Raw genomic sequence first — 23,293 nt, forward strand, 5'->3', positions numbered from 1 at the left:
CCGACGCACCGCTTCTCTGGCCATGCTGAGGCCTCGTCCCACATACAGCAACTAGAAGGATGTGCAACTATGACATACAGCTATGTACTGGGGCTTTGGGGAAAAAAGAGAAGAAAAGGAGGAGGATTGGCAATAGATGTTAGCTCAGGGCCTGTTTTCCTCAGCAAAAAGAGGAGGATTAGCACAGATGTTAGCTCAGGGCTGATCTTCCTCACAGGCACAAAAAAGATACCATTAGAACCTACTGGAGGATGAAACATAAATTGAGGGGAGTTGCCATATTGGGCCCAGCCAAAGCCAGTGTAAGTCAATCACTAGCCAGTCAATCCTGACAAGATGATCAGTCTCCTAACGGACACCAGCTGACTTCAGGTGCATAAGCAATAAACACATTTCTGTAAGCCACTGGGATTTTTTAATGTTATGTAGCATCACTATAAAAATAAATTACTTATATAGGAACTAAAGTTTCTCAATGCCTAAGATACTTTCCAATTATTAAGCGCTTTTTGAAACTTTTTCTAACTTTGAATTTAAACAGGGCATTGTTTACCAAGTGACTAACAGAATTGTATTTTGTTCAAATTTTTAACGAAAGCATATTCCTGAAGTTTTCCCAACTCATTATTCATCAAAACCAATAAATCTTTGAAAATTATCATTATATTTTATAATTTAAGTGTGATACCTCACTTATGTAGAAACATTTGAGATGTAAAATTGCTTACGTTTAGTTATATCAGTCTGAAAGCTACACATTATTTGGAGGTGAGTTCAAGCACTTGACTACAGGTCTCAACGAGGATGGAAAAGAATTTTTGATAGAAGGGTTCTTGATGCTCTTAATACTTGTTTCACTTGTTGTCATGCTTCTATAAAATATCTTCTACTACACAGAGTACTAAATGTTCAAGAAAGTAATGGGGTATTAGATACTCCCAGTTTTTATAATAAAATTCAAATTGCAAATCTAATTCTTAGGTTCAATTTTACAAATCACTTTTTCTCTTTCCTAATGAGTAAAGCAGGTAAATTTAAGAATAACTAAAAGTATATATCAATAATATATCTAATTAAACCTAAAAAATCCCTAAATAATGGAGAAAAACATAAAAACAAAGTTATTTAATTTAAGATAAAATTAATTTTAATTTTGTCTTCAGCTAACATATATATGTGTATGTATATATACACACTGCTATATATATATAACTCTCAAATTATGTATTATATATTGCATATATATTATAATATATATGCATATACTTATGTATTACATATACATATGCAGATATACATATATTATACATATGTACACATACCTATGTGCATATACATATTATACATATGTACATAGTTTGTGGTCTACCCTAGCATTTCAGGGAATTCTAGAAACGTATCTAGGCAGTTATATAATTTTATATTTTGTGTAATTGCAGCAAAATCCTGCTAATTATTTGAATCTCTTTCTTTCCAGGACCCTCTCTACTTCTTAGGGCTGTAATACCCTTATAAACAGATATAGTCCCAAGGAACTGACACTGAGTTAGTACACTCATCTCCTTTCTATGTAATTCATTTATTTACTCATATGTTATGAGAACATTTGTTGAATGCCTACAAAGCACCAAGTAAAGTCCTTTTCTCTGGAAATTAAAACTTAGACACAGTCCGTGCCTTCAGCTGGCTCACAGCCCTGGAATAACTTGCCAAATAAACACTACACTCAAATTCTTGGCTCTTTTTGGAAAATCCTCCAGTAAGATGACTAACAGGGTAAATAAAATTTCTCTGAAGTATGCTGTGACAGCGAGAGGTAAGACAATAAAGGTTAGTGTTCATTTGATAAGTGTAAACTGCTTCCGATTTCACTTACTAGTGGGTCAATAGCTGCACTCTAGATCTGTGTAGATTTACTTCAGGAGAGGTAACAGATCTTGTAGCTACAACAGATTGTAGCTGATTGGCATCACAATCTGATTAAGGTTGTAATCATATATTGTCATTCTTCACTTCACAAATGACTCTTTTAGGGACCAATTAGATAAATTAAATGGGGCTAAGACAGGAATCATATCTCTTCCTCTCACAGTTTTAATGGTGGCACTAATTTTTGAAGTTTCCCCAAGGAGGTGGTATTACCTTGCGTTTATTATCAAAGCAATGGAGGGTCCCACTTATGGGCTAGGTAGATACTGTGGGGGTGAGCAGTTACCAGGCTTCCACTTAGCCTTTACTACCATGGTATCCCTCACTCATTGAGCCTAGGAACTATCAATGGGTCCATGATTCCACCGGAAGTGCTGTTAGATGGACTTGGGCTAAGTCTTTATTTAACCTCTAACCTCTTGAAGTCTCCATTCTCACTCTTGGACTTCAGTGGCATTTTAAGTCTCTCTGGGTCAATATAAGCTCAGAGTTGGTATCTAATAACCCCCAAAGGTATAGTATTGATCTGTCTCAAGTTTGCAGTCACCTGGAAAATAGAAAACACATGAAGGAAGATTCATGGACTACACATGTGAATATGAAGCAGGATCTTTCCTCAAAAAGACAGTCTCCACCTCAGTCAAGGGATCCAAGCCTAAGAACTAGCTTAGGTTTGGAAACTGAATAATAGACCATGAATTCCCACTATTGTGAATTGTGTTATGATGCTTAAATTTTCCCCCCAATATACATCAAGCAGCACTTTAACAGGGTGCCTATCTATTTCATTTTCAGGAACTTGGTGATTAATTAACCATCACTAGAGATTTCTCATTAAACAGTAGTCTGTTATTACTCCATTCTCATGGCTTACTGTGGTAACTGTGCTCACCTCTCAGATAGTTAACATAACTTGGCCTCTACTCCTCCAGGATCACATTATTTCTATTGAAATGACAGAATACAATTTCATTGCAATATTTATATATCATCTCTGACCTACAAAGGTGAGCCACCACAAACATCTTCAAAGATGCTGGTGTCCTCCTCAGCCTGGGGAATGCAATATCCCATTAGGCATTTGCAGGACTAGCTAAGCAGGTTGCGTATAATAGATTCATTGTAAGAAACCCATTTCCTGCAATCCAAGATTTTTTTTTCTCTACAGTAGGCCTGAGAAATTCAGTCATTTCAAACTCATTAACTGTAGTCCAATATTGAGTCCAGGCTTTGATTAACTAACTTAGCAGACTATTAACACCACTCCAGGGAGCTAAATTCAACACATTGAATAAACCCTTATTTCTAGAACAGCACATCTTTGAAGTGATTTTCCTATTTAAGCCTATATTCTGTCCTCCTTGATCTAATAACCTTAAATCCCTTAACTGGAAGTTTTTAGAAGTAGGCAAATAATCTGATAAATTTTAACAAGACACTCATCTTCTGTGATAGTTAATTGACCAAAGAGCAATAAGTTCAGGGAGATCACTCAGGAAATTTTGCAAAATCTAAGCGAGAGATGAGAGAGGCTTACATGAGGGCTGTATCAACGGTAATAGTAAGAAATGGTTGGATTCAGGTATAAAGGTAATAAAAGCATTCAAATCCAGGTAGTTGATTTGACTAAAAATAAAAAAGGTGGTTGGTATATTTAATACTTTGAAAGTAAAGCTTCTAAGACTTACTGGCAGTATTAGTTTTGATTTGCTTTTTCTTATAAAGGGTTAATTTCAGGAATATTATTTAAAATTTTTTTCTTAGCTTTATTAAAATATAATTGACGTATAATATTGTATAAGTTTAAGACATACAATTTGACAATTTAATATGCATATATATTGTGAAATGATTACCACAATAAAGTAGTTAACACATCCATCATCTTACATAGTTACCATTTTTGTGTGTGGTGAGAACATTTACTTACACCTTGCATAGTTACCTTTTTGGGTGTGTGGTGAGAACATCTACTCTCTCAGCAACTTTCAAGTACACAATTGTTGTTTATTGTTAAATATAGTCACCATAATGTACATTAGATCCCCAGAACTTATTCTAATAACTGAAATTTGTACCCTTTTTTTTTTTCCTTAAGGAAGATCAGCCCTGAGCTAACATCGATGCCAATCCTCCTCGTTTTGCTGAGGAAAACAGGCCCTGAGCTAACATCTATTGCCAATCCTCCTCCTTTTCTTCTCTTTTTTCCCCAAAGCCCCAGTAGATAGTTGTATGTCATAGTTGCACATCCTTCTAGTTGCTGTATGTGGGATGCTGCCCCAACATGGCAGGAAGCAGTGCATCCGTGTGCTCCAGGGATCCAAATCCGGGCCGCCAGTAGTGGAGCACGCACACTTAACCGCTAAGTCACTTGGGCCGGCCCCTGAAATTTATACCCTTTGACCAACATCTCCCCATTCCCCCATCCTCCAGTGCCTGGCAACTACCAATCTACTCTCTGATTTTGTGAAATCAACTTTTTTAGATTCCACGTATAAGCAAGATCATACAATATTTGTTTTTTTTTTTGGTGTGACATTTAACTTAGCATAATATCCTCAAGGTTCATTGTTGCAAATGGCAGGATTTCCTCTTTTTATGGGTTGAATGATATTCCGTTGTGCATGTGAGTGTGTGTGTATACATATATACATATGTATACATATATATTCACACACGCAAAGGAATATATATGTGATATATATATAATACTTTCATTCTCCATTCATCCATCAAAGGATACTTGTTTCCATTGTCTTGCCTATTGTGAACAACGCTGCAATGACATGGAGGTGCAGATATCTCTTCAAGATAGTGATTTCGACTCCTTTGGATATATACCCAGAAATGAGATTGCTGGATCATACGATAGTTCTATTTTTAATTTTTTGAAGAATGTCCATACAGTTTCCCATAATGGCTGTACCAATATACATTCACATCAACAGTGTACAAGAGTTCCTTTTTCTCCTCATTTTGCCAACACTTGTTATCTCTTGACTATTTGATAATATCCATTCTAACAGGTGTGAGGTGATATCTCATTGTTGTTTTGATTTGCATTTCCCTGTTGCCTGTTGATATTTGCATTTGATTTGCATTTCCCTGTTGCCTGTTGATTAGTAGTGTTGAGCACATTTTCAAGTACCTGTTGCCCATTTGTATGTCTTTTTTGGAAAAATGTCTACTCAGGTCCTTTACCTGTCTTTTAATTGAATTATTTGTTTCCTTGCTATTAAGTTGTATGTGTCCCTTATATGTTTTGGATATTAACTGCTTATCAGATGTATGGTTAACAAGTATTTTCTCCCATTCTGTAGGTTGTCATTTCATTTTTTAGATTGTTTCTTTTGCTGTGCAGAAGCTTTTAAGTTTGATACAGTCCTACTTGTTTGTTTTTATTGTTTCTTTTGCTGTGTAGAAGCCTTTTGGTTTGATATAGTTCCACACACTTATTCTTGCTTTTGTTGCTTGTGCTTTTGGTGTCATATCCAAAAAAAATCACCTCCAAGACCAATGTCAAGGAGATTTCACCTGTGTTTTCTTCTAGGAGATTAACAGTTTTATGTCTTACATTTAAGTCTTTAATCCATTTTGAGTTAATTTTTGTGAGTGGTGTAAGATAGGAGTCCAGTTTCATGCTTTTGCATGTGAATATCTGCTTTTCCCAGTACCATTCATTGAAGAAACTATCCTTTCCTCATTGAGTATTCTAGAATCCCTTGTCAAATATTAGTTGATCTTATATGTGTGAGTTTATTTCTGGGCTCTCAATTCTGTTCCATTGATCCATGTATCTGTTTATATGCGAGTATCATACTATTTTTGATTCTTATAGCTTTTTAATATAGTTTGAAATCAGGAAGTGTGTTACTTCCAGATTTGTTATTTTTTCTCAAGATTGCTTTCTCTATTCAGGGTCTTGTGTGGTTCCATATGAATTTTAGGATTTTTTTTTTCTATTTCTGTGAAAAATGTCATTAGAATTTTGATAGGGATTGCATTGAATCTATAGATGGCTTTGAGTAATATGGATATTTTAACAATATTAATTCTTCTGATCCATGAACATGGGATATCTTCCCATTTATTTGTATCTTTTTCAATTTCTTTCAATATCTTATGGTTTTCAGTATACAGATCTTTCACCTCCTTGGTTAAATTTATTCTTAAGTTTTTTCTTGTTTTTTATGCTATTGTGAATGCGGTTTTTTATTTTTATTTATTTATTTATTTATTTATTTATTTATTATTTGTTTATTTATTTTGTGAGGAGATCAGTCCTGTGCTAACATCTGCCAATCCTCCTCTTTTTTGCTGAGGAAGATTGGCCCTGGGCTAACATCCGTGCCCATCTTCCTCCACTTTATATGGGACGCCACCACAACATGGCTTGCCAAGCAGTGTGTTGGTGCACGCTCGGGATCCAAACCGGCAAACCCCAGGCTGCCGCAGCGGAGCACGCGCACTTAACCACTTGCACCACCAGGCTGGCCCCTGAATGAGGTTTTTTAAAAATTCCTTTTTTCATAGTTTGTTGTTAGTGTATAGAAAAGCAGCTGAGTTTTGTTCGTTGATTTTGTATTCTGAAGCTTTACTGAATTTGTTTATTAGTTCAAAATGTTTATTTTTAGTGGAGTTTTTAGGGTTTCCTATATATAAGATCATGTTATCTACAGATTTTACTTCTTCCTTTCTGATTTGGATGCCTTTTATTTCTTTTCTTACCTTATTGCTCTGGCTAGGGCCTCCAATACTATGTTGAATAGAAGTGGTGAAAGTGGGCACCTTTGTCATGTTCATGATGTTAAAGGAAAAGCTTTCAAACCTTCACTATTGTGTATGATGTTAGCTGTGGGCCTGTCATATATGACCTTTATTATGTTGAGGTATGTTCCTTCTATACTCAATGCATTGAGAGTTTTTATCATGATAGAATGTTGAATTTTGTGAAATTCTTTTTCTACATCTATTGTGATAATCATATAATTTTTATTTTCATTCTGTTAATGTGATATATTACATTTATGATTTGTGTATGTGAGCTGTCCTTTCAACCCAGAGATAAATCTCATTTGATCATGGTGTAAGATCCTTTTAATGTGCTGTCATACTCGTTTTCCTGGTATTTTGTTCAGAATTTTTGCATCTATATTTTGTCAGGCATAATGGCCTGTAATTTTCTTTTCTTGTAGTGTTCTTATCTGGCTTTGGTATGAGGGTAATGCTAGCCTTGTAAAATGAAATTGTAAGTATTCTTTCCTCTTCAATTTTTTGGAAGAGTTTAAATGTTTGGTGGAATTTACCTGTGAAGTCATCTCTTTGGGCCTTTTCTTTTTTGGGAGATTTTTGGCTATTGAGTCAATCTCCATACTTGTTATTGGTCTGCTCAGAATTTCTATTTCTTCATGTTTTAGTCTTGATATGTTGTATGTTTTTCAGAAATTATTCATTTTTCCAAGATGTCCAGTTTGTTGGCATATAGCTGTTCATAGTAGTCTCTTATGATCCTTTATATTCTCTGTGGTATCAGTTGTAATACCGCCTCTCTCATTTATTATTTTATATATTTGAGACTTCTCTTTTTTTTGTCTTGGTTAGTCTAGCGAAAGATTTATCAATTTTGTTTATCTTTTCAAAACACCAACTCTAGCTTCATTGATTTGTTTTTCTATTATTTTCCTTGTCTCTATATCATTTATTTCTGTTCTGATCTTTATTATTTTCTTCCTTCTGGTGACTTTGGGCTTAATTTGTTCTTTTTTTTCTAGATCCCTAAGGTGTAACATTAGGTTGTTTCTTTGAGATCTTTCTTTTTTCTTAATGTGGGCATTTGTAGCTATAAACTTCCTCTTAAACCTGTTTTGTTGCATTCCATGAGTTTAGTGTTTCCATTTTTGTTTATCTCTAGATATTCTTTGATTTCTCTTTGATTTCCTCTTTGATACATCCTTGTTTAGGAGTATATTGTTTAATTTCCATGTGTTTGTGAATTTTACAATTTTCCTCCAGGTGTTGATTTCTTTTTTCATATCATTGTGGTCAAAAAAGATACCTGATATAATTTCAATCCTCTTGAATTTTTTAGACTTGTTGTGTGGACTAGGATATGATCTAATTTGGAGAATATTTCTTGTGCATTTGAGGAGAATGTATATTCTCGTGCTGTTGGATGGAATATTCTGTATATGTCTATTATGTCCGTTTGATACATAGTGTTTTTTAAGTCTACAGTTTCATTCAGTTTTCTTTCTGGATGATTTATTCATTGTTGAGCGTGGGATATTAAAGTCCCCAACTATCATTGTATTGCTATTTATTTCTCCTTTTGTTATTGTTAGTATTTTCTTTATATTTTTGGGTGCTCTAATGTGTTTATAGATATTTAAAATTATATTATCTTCTTTATGAATTTACCTTTTTATCATTATATGATGACTTTTTTGTCACTTGTTACCATTTTTAACTTAAAGTGTATTTTGTCTTATATAAGTCTATTTTGTCTTATATAAGTCTATTTTGTCTCGTTTGGTTACCATTTGCATGTAATATCTTTTTACATCCCTTCATTTTTAGCCTATGTGTATCCTTAAAGCCAAAGTGAGTCTCTTGTAGTCAGCATATCATTGGATCTTGTTTTTTTTCATCCATTCAGCCATTCTGTCTTTTGATTGGTGAATCAAATACACTTACATTTAAAGTAATTATTCCTAGGTAAGGACCTACTATTGCCATTTTGTTAACTGTTTGCAGACTGTTTTGTAGGTCCTTTTTTCCTTTATTTCTCTCTTGCTGCCTTCTTTTGTGATTTGATGACTTTTTGAGGTTATAGGCTTTGATTCCTTTATATTAATTTTTGTGTATCTACTATTGTTTTTTTCCTTTGTGGTTACCATAAGGCTTATATAAAATATCTTGTAGTTATAATATCCTATTTTAAGCTGATAAGAACTTAACTTTGATAGAATACAGAAACTCTATGCCTCCCCCCCTTACATTTTAGGTTACTGATGTTATAATTTACATTTTTTTTTTTTACATTGTGTGTCCAATAACAAATTACTGTAGCAATAGTTATTTTTAATACATTTATTTTTTAACTTTAAACTAGAATTGAAAGTATTTCATGCACCACCATTATAATATGAGACTATATATTTACCTTTTCCATGACTTTTACACATTCATATGTCTTCAAATAGTTATTTGGCATCCTTTCATTTCAGTTTGAAGAATTCTATTTAGCATTTCTTGTAAGACAATTTAGTTGTGATGAATCTCCTAGCTTTTTTAGTTTGGGAAAGGATTTATCTCTCCTTCATTTCTGATGGGCAGCTTTGCCGGGTACAGTATTTTTAGTTGGCAGTTTTTTTGTAACACAGTCATGTCTTGCTTAACGATGGGGATATGTTCTTAGAAATGCATCATTAGGGGATTTCGTTGTTGTGCGAACATCATAGAGTATACTTACACAAACCTAGATGGTAACAGCCTGCTACACACCTAGGCTCTATGGTACTAATCTTCTGGGTCCACTGTTGTATATGCAATCTGTTGTTGATGGAAACAGTGTTATGCTACGCATGACTGTATTTTGAATATATCATCCCACTCTCTCCTGGTCTGCAATGTTTCTACTGAGGCTATGCTCTGCAGTTGGGCAGAGCTGCTGGCTTGGCTCCCTCCTCATGCTGGGTGGTAGATTAGGTTCTGTAGCTACCTGTGGTCTCTAACCAGGCTTCCTGGTCATCTAGACCTGGAGGCTATGCTCAGCCATTGTGCAGGGTTGCTGACCTGTTTCCCTGCCCAGGCAGGCTGTACGATATGCTCCACAGCTGCTGGGGGTGCTCTGGACAGGCTTTCTGTTTGGGCAGGGCTCGAAGCTATGCTGAACAGTTGGATGGGACCACTAACTTGCTTCCCTGCCCGGGTAGGCTGTCGGATGGGCTTCACAGCTGCCCAGATCTCTGGCCAGGCTTCCTAGTCGGGCAGGGCTGGAGGCTACACTCAGCAGTTGGGCGGTGCTGCTGACTCACTTCCCTGCCTAGGCTGTACGATGTGCTCTGCAGCTAGCATGGTCCGTTGACTAGGAACCCAAACTGGGGAGAACTCCCAACCAAACTCCTTGGACACATAGGGCCACTGGTTTAGCTCTGCAGATGGACAGTCACTGGCTGGACTTTTGGGTACCACTGCCAGCAGGAATGCAGTCAGCTAAGATCTGCATGCTGGTAGCTATGAGTCCTGCCACCCTTCATCTTTAGCTGGTCCCTGGTAATCCAGCCCTGCTGATTCCCCGATGATTCCTGTGAGGCAACACCTAGGTGGGCCTCAAAGGAAGCATCCAATAACACCCTGGAAGTTGGAAGTCCACCTTGGGCTCTCTTTTTCCCACTTGAGAAACTGTAGGCACAGGAGAATATTCTCAGTGTGGCACTATGCCAGCCTTGGGGAGGGCCAATTAGGTCAAAGTGAAACCACTCCTCTTACCATTCTAATGCAATCTGTCTCAGTTCTTGTGGCCCAAGCCTCACTCTTGGGTTCTGGGAATTTCACAAAGGCGTTCCATCTATGGATAGTTGCTAGTTGGTCTGTCTGTGAGTAAAACAAAGTCGGGAACTATGTATTCTGGCATGTTGCTGACATCACTCTCATCAGGATCTTTAGTTGTTGAGTTTGTCCAGTTGAATGAGTCTCAAAATTTTTGGTCTCACTCTAAAAAATTATTGAAGACCTCAAAGAGCTTTTTTTATATAGGTAAAATCTATCAATATATACTGTGCTAGATATTAAAACCAAGAAATTTGCTGAATATGTATTTATTAATCCATTTAAAAATAACAATAATAAACCATTACAGGGCAACTTATATTTTATAATTTTATGAAAAAATAACTATTTAATAAAAATACAGGGAACAGTGGCATTATTTTATAGTTTCAAACCACTTTAATGTCTGGATTAATAGAACAAAGTTGAATTCTCATAATCAGATGTTGCATGTTGTTTCAGTTAAAGTACGTAAAGAATATCTGGTCTTACACAGACATATACCTAGAAGAGAAAGGCACATTTTAATAGCCTTATCAGATAATTATGGCTATTCTTCTTTGATACTACAACAAAACTTGAAAAGTGGTAGTTTCTTAAAGGTTAACTGCAATGCAGAATTTGAAAACTTATCAATAAATTTCATACTCTACTACATTAGCCCATTTTCACTTTAAATGGATGTTTTGTGTCTGCATGATTTTGTAACATCATGCATTAATCTTTTGGAAAATATTGATTCATAGTGTTATGCAGACTATTCAAATTCTCACACATTTTATTATGCAATATAAAAAATCTCATTCATAAATATCACCACAAAACTTAGTTTCACACTATTTAAAGACTTTCAAATATCAAGCCCATGGTAGCCAAAATAAGCTTTCCAAAATTATACTTTTCCACTTGAAATCTAGAATTTTATCATTGGCAACAAATGCTCTGAATTTTTTTTTTGAAAAAACAAACTCACTTCATTTATTTTCAAGAAAATATCAGCCAAATGGCTAAGTCTTGATTACTATAATTTTTCTGCCTGCTATTCTTTCAAATGAAAATCTTGCTGCATGAAATAATAAGCTAGTTTAGCTGGTAACTGAAACAAGTGCACAAGTGCTTTTACTCTAGACAATCATTGAACATTGATTTGCAGCAAAAGTGCTTTTTGTATACTTCTCATTTTGTCACATACAGTCAAGTGTTAACAACTTTTACTGCTTCATTAAGACATTCTTAAGTAAAGTTGTCTTTGTGTGTGTGTGTAGAGCAAATGCATGGCAGAGAAGAATACAATGAATATTAGTACCATTGGTGGCACTGTTCTGATTTATGGTAAAGTGCCAGCAGATTTATGCACTGTTGTTTTACATCATTAGTGCATATGCCAATGCAGTAAAATATATATATATATATATATATATATGTATATACAAATTAAATCTCAGTATTATTTTTAAAACTGTTTTAAATAGTGGAAGCACAGATTTGATTTTGAGATTCAATAGTCTGGCCCCTTTATTATTCAGGGGCTGATGAAATAATCACAGGATAAGCTCATGGATATGCTGAGTTCACTGTGAAATGGAAATTGGCCAATATTCCATTTCTCACATAAATTCTCCTGGCTTTCACTTTAACCCATGAACGGTAGCATTCTGTGCCTCTAAGGGTTAATGATGACTCAGAGCTAGTGATCAGTAACTGCATAAACATCTCAGTATGTCCCTTTTCCCATATATGCTATTCTCAGAAATGGTCTCATATACCTTTGGCAAATGGTAGTAAGAATTCTTTTACTGTGTCCTTGTAGCACTGTCATAAAAACTTTCTTCAAGAGTCCTAGGTCTATTCTTCCTTTGGGTCTGTGAACTAATCCATGCCTGTTTGAGGGAGGGATTTTTACTCTCTCTATAGTACTGGCTTATGTTTGGACACTATGCACCAATTCTAGAGTTATTTCTTTCATGTATGTAAATCAAATAGTATTTGGAGAGATCAGCTGTGTATTTTACCCTTTGGAGTCCCATGATCAATTAACCAGAAATCTTACTATATCAAACCATTCTGACAACTAATCAGCACTGCTGATTATTACAGTAAAGTATCTGGTGATCATATGCTGCCTTTTAGCTTCTACTGCTTCAGGATCCCAGCTGTTCTCTCGTATCTTTCACAGCATGCAAGTATAGCCAATGCAAAGTTTTTTAAGGATGCTGGTGTTTTCCTCGCCAACTTATTTTTCATTGCCTTGCTGAATTAAGTGTTTAGGCTCTTTTGTAGGATATAGTTAAAATGAGAGGAAGCAGGTCTTATGTGATAATCGACTTGAACATTTCTATTTTATTCATTCTTTGTATTCTCTTTATTATAAGACAGAAGGGATATCTGGTATTCCAACCTCAGTGAATCCAGATTTCAGTCAACCACCTGAGCAAACTTCAAAACCATTTGCAGATGCTCAATTTAGTTCTTTGATTTCAGAATCTCTGTTCAGTATACCCTTATAGATATTTTTGGCCTTATTTAACTATATTTCTTCTTTATGGTTCTAACAAACAGAAAACCATTTCTACAAATACCCAGATTTCTACTGACATGTAAGAATAATGCTACAATATTTTTGGCATGTAAGCCTTCTAAGCTCTGAGAGAACTTTGCACTTGCCTCCCTGAGAGTATGCTGAGATCTGAGTCCATTTATGGATGTGACGGTAATTGGAATAGCTGGGGTGCAGTAGAGGGTCCATTGGCATTCCCTTGCAGGATAACTCCCCTAGGATCAATCACTACCTGGTTTCTAAATAAGCCAAGTTTAGACCATCAGACAAGTCCGTCATATAATTATATTTACAGTTATCCAATTCATCCATAAATTCTCATTTCTATCCTCACAGTCCCACTTTATCCCATAAGTTTCCTAATTATAAATAACAGATATGGCATGCATATGAATTAAACTTATATAGTAATTCAGCAACCCACATTATCAGACTCTGAATCCAATATTTTATGAAAACAGACCTATAATTATAAGAAATAAGATTTTATTTTGGATAGTTGAATCTCTCCAATTCTCTGTGATATGAACCACTAATTTAAAATCTTGTACTTGCCGTTTTTTCTTTACTCTTTCTAGTAAAGGGAGAAGAAGATAGACGGTGCCTGATTTTCATTACTGTCAATATGGTTCATTGCAGCAGACATTTTAAATTTTGTATTTCAAAGAGTTATATTAATTGCCTCTTTATTCCAGGTGACCACAGAATAAAACTGAAGTCACTATTTTACCATTGCATGCCATGATCTAGTAGTGTCCCATTTTCCAACGGTATCTAGATAATAACTGTGTTCAATGATAACCCATTCAAATAATCAAGTTGATTCCTTTCCTTAAGTGTCTGCAGCCACTTCTGGCTCCAAAACTGTACCATTCAAAACTGAGATTGAAAAAGAGAACTCTCACAATTTTAGGAAAAAAAAAGTATCAATATAAGAATATAACTGTTTATACAATCTTTGAGGCTCTGGGAAATGGGATTTAATAAGCTACCCTTATAACTAGTAAATTTAAGACAAAAAAATAAAAACTGCCATAGCTACAATTCTAAAAGGGAAAATGGAATAGACAGCCTTTCTTGTTCTGCTCCTCTTGTTGTCCAGAAAGAGAGAAACTAGATATGGGAATACTAAGAATAGTCCCCACCACCAAAGTTGCCATGAGAAACCAACGTATCTACAATTTTGCTCATTAGCGGGAAATTTTTAAGCGGCAATAAGATATCTGTCTTTTTTTTCTCCTTTCCAAATATTTCATAAATGCATTTAATTAATGGAATCTAATTTGCATCAAGAATCCTAATTAAAGAGTGTATGTGAAATATAGTTTATATTTTCTAGCATCTATATTAAAAAGCACCGTAGAAGTTGGGAGTGAATAGTGAGTGTGCACTTTCTGTATTTAACCCCCTTACAAAGTCTATATACTGTTTGTAACCTTCAGTAGCTCCCTATAGTCTTCAATTTAATTTTAAAAATATTAATTGAGCATAACTGATGTTCTAGACACTATGATAGTTATAAAGGAAGAGTATTTTCATGAAGCCTAGAATCAACAAAGTATGGCATAAATTAATATTATAAAGCATGTTGAAGATATGATTTTTAGCTTGAGGGCAGTGGCATTCAATCGATAACACTAAGAATGGAAGTGGCATAATCATATACTTGATTTTTCAAAAAATGGTTGGTTGCATGATGAACAATATAATGAAAGAGACAGGGAGATAAAAGAGGAGATTTTTCAAGATGGTGGTCCAAGCAAGAATGGCTATAGTATAAAGTAGACTGAGGACAATAGGGACGGGACAAATAGAGCCCAGAAGGTTTGGAAGAGAGAAAAAGAATTTAGTATATATCAGTTGGAAAACTGGAATTTACAACATGGTTTGTAATTGAGATTTTTTTTTTTTTTTTGGTGAGGAAGATTAGCCCTGAGATAACATCTGTTGCCAATCATCCTCTTTTTGCTGGGGAAGATTGGTCCTGGGCTAACATCCATGACCATCTTCCTCTACTTTATATGGGATGCTGCCATAGCATGGCTTGATGAGCTGTGTGCGGGGTCTGCACCTGGGATCCGAACCAGCAAACCCCAGGCCACCGAAGCGGAGTGCACGAACTTAACCACTATGCCACTGGGCCATCCCCATAATTGAGATTTTTTGAAACTACCTAAATTCTCTGTCAATGTGAAATTTATCTAATTGTACTATACTAATATCAATAAATAATTAAAAATAAAAATTTCCATGGTTATGAAGAATATTTTAAACATATTACAAAATCCTTACATTACATGTTATTTAAACAATTAAATGATTGCTTTTGTACTCTTACAGTTCATGGGTCTAGACCATGGGCTGGCTGTTAGCCCAAAAGAATTATTTAATCTCTTTATGTTTTATTCCACAAAATAGATTTTTTTGTATAACTCGTTATACATGACTTCATGTCACAAGCCCTGCCAAGTATTTGTGAATTTGTGATGTATCCAGTACAGTTATACTCACTTGGGTGACATATGACACCCATTTATGACATGAGAAAACCAGGATTTATAAATTGCACAATAAGACCAAAGCTAGATAGTCTAATTTCAAGCCCAATACTTTTTCAATCATTGATGCTACCTTTTAGTAAGATCCAGACAACTGGATGACATAGATAGCTGTAGTTAAATAAGCCTTCTTAGTTGATCAGAGAATTGCAGAGAAAACAATTTTCCTCTAATTTCTCCAAGTAATTTACTTAGTTCTGTAAACAGAAATAGATGAGGACTATTGATTTGCAGGCTACAGAGAGCTAAACAGTTCCTAAAAATACTTGAGATTCAAACAGAATTGGATTAAATCAGAAGAGGAAATTTTGAATAATCTTATACCTCACACTTGAAGAGCACAAAAATTGTGAACACACAAGATTTTTCTGTTGCTCCTATAGTTCATTTTATCCTTCAAACTAATTGCGGTTGATTACCATGCAATTGCTTACATCCCTCTAGGAAGTAAAATGTACAATTTAGATAATGTGATATAATCAATTTATAATGCTAAACTTGTTGGTGCTATAAATCAAGACATATCAAGAGAAACTTATCTTGGAGAGAGAAGATTTTCCGGTCTCCTTTGTTATGTATATGGCTATAGAAATGCCAGATACTAGAACTTGGCATATTCTAAGGAAATTATTGTAATATCCAGGTTTATAAAATTTTCCTTTTTGTGTCAGAATTGCCTTGCTTCCATAGTGTATAGGAATCTATGTGGACAAAAATATTTTGGAAGATTTTGTATTAGTTATGAGACTTTGGATGTAAGTAACAGAAAGTGATTCTGGCTGCTTGTGCTAAAGGGTAAATTAAATGGGTTCTAGGCTTTAAAATAATTATAATAAAACAAAATTGTGGTGCTGATATGAAGGAGTATTGATGCCAATTGACCAAAAATTCATCATACATTCTAAGGCAAAATGATCTATGTCCTAGTTTACCTTAATCTGGGATTGTAATAGGTCACACACACACACATCTTAGTAGGTACTTTTTACTATTAAGGATTTTGAAAATTAAAAGATTTGGAGAAAAGTAGGCTAAGATTTAGGTTGTATTTTGTTAAAGTTTTTTTTTTTTGCTCTCTGAAGAGGTCACAGTCAATTTAATATACCACTGGATATTTAGAACATTAGTTGTTTAAGTAGCAGTAAGTTAATCCATTTCCTCAGTAAAGGGCAGATGCCCTGATCAGACTTGATTTTATATCTGAAAAATAATTTATCATGCTAAGTGCATTCTTAACAAAGCATAACTGATGATAAGAAATTTCATTATACACCTTCTTGACTGATTTGGAGAGGCTTGATTATAACACCTTTTTCACTAACTGATGTTTTGAATGCTTACACATTATGGATTTGTTACCATTTCTGTGAGACATTTGCCCTCTAAAGAGGTCAAGCTGTGAGTAATTGCTATTCTAGCTTAGTATACAGTCACGGTAATATTGAAATCTGTGCATAAGTAATGGATGGTCCCAAACTCTTCCCATTCTCGAAAATCTAAACTACATCTGATAGCAATAATCTCTCTTTTCAAGCAAAATAAACTGTAAATGACTTATTCATATTATTATTTAATCAAAGAACCATATCCCAGGGATAGATGAATATAATCTTATGAAAAAATCAGTTACTGACTGAGAAATGTCATACTGGATATTTATTCCTGAAAAATGAATCTTATTTAGGCTCTCAAGTGCTTACCCAGAGTTCCCCCAAGAGCTAGGGTTGTATTGTAAAACCAAGTAACTGTATCTTGGATATTACTGCCCTTCCTTAAAGGAAGAGGACAGAAATGCTTCTGTGCTCTGTACAAAGGACCAGTGACTACAAATGGATTAACTACTTCCCTTTAAGTAAATTAACTCCTGTTTTGCCCCACCCTCCTCAGGAAATATTGCTACTAATTCCCAGGAGAAGATCAATAATGATAGACATTTCAGGCCATGTGGGAGAGAAACTGAGGAGTTCTAGTAGTGCTAAATTTGTAATAAGTTATATCCATTGAACACTTATTGAAAGCAAGGCACTATTTTTAGCATTCCACATACATAATCTTATTTTATACTTACACCTGTATTTATTGTACTATACCTATCTGATAGATGAGGAAACTCTATCACAGAGATGCAAAGGATTTTAAGTCAGATATTCTGAGCCCAGGGCTTTCACTCTTAAACATAAATATTACATAGGAAGGAGCTAGTCCCTAAATATCTGGCCTGGCAAGTAGCAGTTAGTATAACCGAGAAGCTTTGGGCTTTGGACTAGCCAGTCCACCGCTTCTTTCTCAGCACCCAGAGCAGCACCCCGAGTGGCCCAAATGCAGGCCACCAAGTGTGGTGGTAGGAGATAGATATATAAGTGAAACTCGCCTACTAATCAGTTACACAACTGATTAGTTGTGTAACTAATTATTTTCTGGACAATATGTTTCCACCGTCTTTGACAACTATTCTGCCAATATTATGGTAGATAGAAAACCAGTCAATCTGGGTTTACGGAATACAGCTGGACGGGAATATTGACAGATTATGCCTCCTCCTATCTTGTCCACAAACAGATATATTCTTCATTTGCTTTTCCGTTGTGAGTCTTGCTTCATTTGAAAATGTCTGTGCAAAGCGATATCCTGAAATGTGACAACCATTGTCCCAACACTCCCATCATCCTAGTGGGAACTAAACTTGATCTTAGAGATGATAAAGGCATGATTAAGAAACTAGGTAACTCCTACCACTACCCACAGGGTTTAGCAATGGCTAAGGAGATCAGGGCTGTAGGTAACAAAGTGGTTGGCTATCACAGTAAAGCTTTATAAGACAGTGTTTGATCAAGCTGTTATAGCAGTTCTCTGCCCACTCCCATCAAGAAGAGGGAGGGAAAATGCCTGCTGTTGTAAATATCGAAGCCCCTCTTTCCTTGCTCTGTCCCTCTTAGAACCTTTATATACTTTGCTCAGAAGTTGTGGAGCCTTTGCATTCTATGCTAAGTTTTTCTTACAGATTAATTTTTCCATAAGCCATTTAGAATCAATCAGAAATTTCAAAGTTTCATTTGTTTAATGTATAAGAATTCAAACTTTACGTTCTATTAAAATTTAGCCCTAAAGTGACAAGCCTTCTTAAAGACTTATTTTTGATTAGCCCCTATTCTTGCTTAGATTGACTTGCCTCTGAATTAAGTTGCTTTGTGTGCTACAAACGTTAAGCACCAAACTGTCTTACAGTCTTCTGTCTTTAAAAAGACTCTAGCTTCTGATACTAGGAAATTCAGACACTTTCTAACTAGTTTTTAGATAAAAGCAAAACAGCCTCCTTAATGAAATGTTGCTTTTTAATACATTTGATAATTTGTCAACCAATGTTTGTTAAATAACATACTGTATGTCATAATAGAATGGGTATAACAACTCACTTCTTTGAGTCAATCTACTTAGTTTTGTAGTGAATTAAAAAAATAATTTATTATATTTTGCTGAGATTCTGAACAGAAATCTTACACATTTCCTCTAATGAAGCAGGCTGCTCTTAGTTGTGAGTGTACTGGGGTAGAGTATGTGAAACACTTGACATGATCAAAAGATGAAGACAGTATTTTGACAAAATACAAAGTGAAGATTAATTTTACACCATACTGTACAAGGAATAATTAAGCTGAATAAAAATGTCATGGGTAAAATTTTTAAAGGTTAATTTCTGTCAAATGCGATAAATGATGAAGAAAGGTTGGTGTTATCGGTGTTATCTTAAGATTTTCCCTTTTCTTAAACCTGCCATCTCTCCCAAAATTGGGTATTTAATTCATCTTTGAGCTGGTCATTTCTGTACTTGCTAATTTAGTAAGTACTTTTCTTATGGAACTCCTCCTTAATGAGCAATATATCTCTATGTATTGTAGAATCTTTCTGATAATGTAGTGGAACATTTTTTTTGTAGATTAGTAAAAACGCATTCTTGTTTTCATGTTACTTTATTTATAGTTAATACTATACATGCTTTCCTTAGTTTTCTAAAAAGTAGGTGTAAAAGTCAGATGTTGCAGGTTTACAGTTTGTAAAATATTTTATTCTTAAACTATGAATCTTCTTAACATCACTGTCTTGCCAGATTACCAGCACGGTAATTTGACGAATCCTGTCCCTAGTCTTTACTTCACCTACACGGACACACGCTTCCTACTGTTGCTTTACCTAACAATGTTTCTTTGTGTCCATGAGGTTCTGAAAAGTCAGTGCTAGTGCTAACAATGTTCAGTACAATTTACACACTGGAAGAATACAATATTAGACCATTCAACCACTTTCAAGAACAAACTTTTTAAAATTGATAGTTGCAGAATTGTGAGATGTTCTTACGTTGATGTTTTGCTAATACAATTAGCAGCATGTTTTGCAAATATGACAATAAATCCTTGAAAAATCATATAACAGGATTCTATTAACAACTCCATCCACAAATTTGAAAACTTAGATGAAATGGACCAATTTCTTGAATGACACAAACTGCCAAAACCCACATAAGAAGAATATATAATCTGAATAGCCTATATCTATTAAGGACGTTGAATCGACAATTAATAATCTTCAAAAAAGGAAGCATCTGGCCCGGATGGTATCCCTGGTGAATTCTACTAAACATTTAAAGAATAAATGATACAAATTCTCAGCAAACTATTCCATAAAATAAAAACAGGGAGAACACATCTTAACTCTTTCTAAGAGGCAACCGTTACCCTAGTACTAAAACCAGTTGAAGACATTAAAGGAAAGGGAAACTACCACCTACTGATATTTCTCATGAACGTAGATACAAAGATTCTCACCAAATATTAGCAAGATGAACCCAAAAGTGTATTAAAAAAAATATACACTGTGTCCAAGGATGAACTCATGTTAAGGTTAACATAGATACAAATGATTACACATAGAAATATTTATAAATATGTGCATATACACAGGTTAAGGTACACACATATATGTCCTTACTTTATCAACTAAGAGGACCAATAAGCAATGACACTTCATTAGCGATGTGCCCATCTAATGCCCAAGTCTTAGTTTTTAATACCTTTCTCCCATACAAACAACTAGGGCTCCTTGGAAGATGGCTGATTCTAGAATGGGAGTGCTAATGTTGGAAAATCATCTGAAAAATCATTTAAAAAAATGTGGAAGAGGGACCGGCCTGGTGGCACAGCGGTTAAGTGCGTGCAATCAGCTTTGGCGGCCCGGGGTTCACCGGTTCGGATACCGGGCGAGCACCAATGCACCAATTATCAAGCCATGCTGTGGTGGAGTCCCAGATAACGTAGAGGAAGATGGGCATGGATGTTAGCCCAGGGCCAGTCTTCCTCAGCAAAAAAAAGGGGAGGATTGGCATTGGATGTTAGCTCAGGGCTGATCTTCCTCACAAAAAAGAAAAAAAATATGTGGAAGACCCTCACACAAACTGTGAAACTTTGGTGAAAGTCATAAAAGACCTATACAAATGACAAGACTGCCAGGTTCCCAGATAGATACCTCTGTACTGTAAAAATGATGAGTTTTCCTTCAATTAAACTATAGATTTAAAGCCACTGCATTCAAAATTCCAAAAAAAAAAAAACACTTTTTAAAAAAAATTTCGAATTCTATTTGAATTTAGATATTATTCATCCAAACTCCTACAGCAAATATTTAACATCAGCAACTTAGTATGGAACAATGAAAGATGAGTCTGGAGCATCTTACTGTGCCAGAAAGTAAGGAAGTGCTCAAAAACAAACAGCTACAAGAACAACAAAAACATATCGGTGAGGGTATGTCAAAGGGATACAGGAGCTGCCTGAAAGAACTGCTGGCCAAAGTTGGAACAATTTGAGCAACTGAAGAAAAAAAGTACTATTGAATTATAACTCAAGGTATAAAATAAATATCCCTGAATCCATACTGATATAAACTAATGATTGTACAAATGACTGAAGAAAAGAGAAAAATCTCCATGGAGTAAAATTCCAAAACATTTATGTAGACATTCTGCCTTCAAGGGAGGACGGCATAACTCCTCGCTCCTTAAATATGGGCTGCACGTAGGGACTTCCTTCTAAAATTACAGTATTGAATGGGGAAGAAGAAAAGAATAATCTCACACTGGTGAAACCTGACAAACACTACCCTTGCAACCAGGAGATCCAGGTCAACACGAACAGTGATAAATTATGTTGGTAGTATGTAGCCTTGACCTGATGTGATAAAAATGACATTTTACCTCTCCCATCTTTCTCCAAAAAACACATAGTCTAATCATGAGAAAATAATCAGCAAATTCAAATAGAGGGGCATTCTACAAAAATACCTCACCAGTACTCCTTAAAACTTTCAAGGTCACCAACAATAAGGAAAGTGAAAAACTCTCTTGACCAAGAGGATGCTAGGAGACATAACTAAATGAAGTATGGTATCCTGGATGGGGTACTGGAACAGAAAAATGACATTGGGAAAAAAACTGGGGGAAACTGAAAAACTTAAGAGATAAGAATGGAAGGGATAGACTCTTTCCGGATAAAAAGAACTCATTCTCATATAGTATGGATTCAGCTGAGGGGAGGTACTTCTCAAAAGTGCTTATAAAAATGACCTTATATTTAGCATCATACCAGCATATTCTTTCTTTTGAAAATAAACATTATATGCCATTACATTTTCTTGGATTTTGAAACACTAATTTGATAGTGACGTTTATAATCAACAATGGTTCACTAGATGGGAAAAATGGAAGTTGTTGATATTTTTCTTTTCCTACCAATAACTCCAAGAACATGCTCAGATTAAAAACAAAACACAACAACAACAAAATTAAAGTTCTTTAATCAATTCTTTTTTAAAGATTGGTAAATGAACCATTGAAAGGAGACTCTCACTTTCAACTTAATGCCCAATTAATTTCTCTAATGAAAGAAACTAGCGGTAATTCCTTAGAATACTGGGGATCAAAAAGCTTAATTACACATTCCTTATCCTCAAAGTGTTCATGCTAATCAATACAAAAATCATCATTCTGTTAATTATACTTCTATTTTTCTTATAAGTTACATATCTATTTAAGTCATATAAAGTACATGATCTCATGTGTTTGGAAATGAATATATGAATGAACTCTAGTTCATTGGGAAATACTATGTCTTAGGCAATTTATAAAAATACTAAAATTAACATACAAGTAATTTAAAATTTTATATAAAATTTATATCACCAAGGCAAAATAAAACTAAGTTAGTAAGATTCAGTATTGACAATGTAAATATTATTAGAAAAAGTTGATTTACTATACCAATATAAAAATTTATTTTATAGTTATAATAATTTATTGAGTTGTGATAAAGCATTTCTTGTCTTTTCTCTGAATTATTTATTTTGATAATTTCAACTATTTATATGTGAAATAATAGATTCCTTTTGTTATTTAACAACTCTGGTAATGTTGAACATTCATAAATTATATTAATTTATTTGTCATGGGGAGTATATAAGTTGAATACTATCATGTATATGCATATAGTATTCAAATGGAAATAAAAAATAAATGGCTATTAACATCCATCACTCCATACAGTTACAAAAAATTATTTTATTTCTTTTTGATGAGAACTTTTAGAATGTACTCTCTTAGCAACTTTCAAATATACCATACAGCAGTGTTAACTATATCTGTCATGTTGTACAT

The 23,293-nt window shown here is 34.7% G+C and overlaps 1 pseudogene; it reads left to right on the forward strand.

The window, feature by feature from the left end:
- Window positions 1-1,764: 1,764 nt before the first annotated feature.
- Window positions 1,765-20,983, forward strand: LOC131409993 (ras-related C3 botulinum toxin substrate 1-like; annotated as a pseudogene).
- Window positions 20,984-23,293: the final 2,310 nt, after the last annotated feature.

This window comes from Diceros bicornis, chromosome 9 (assembly GCF_020826845.1).
Source record: "Diceros bicornis minor isolate mBicDic1 chromosome 9, mDicBic1.mat.cur, whole genome shotgun sequence".
Taxonomy (NCBI): Eukaryota; Metazoa; Chordata; class Mammalia; order Perissodactyla; family Rhinocerotidae; genus Diceros; species Diceros bicornis.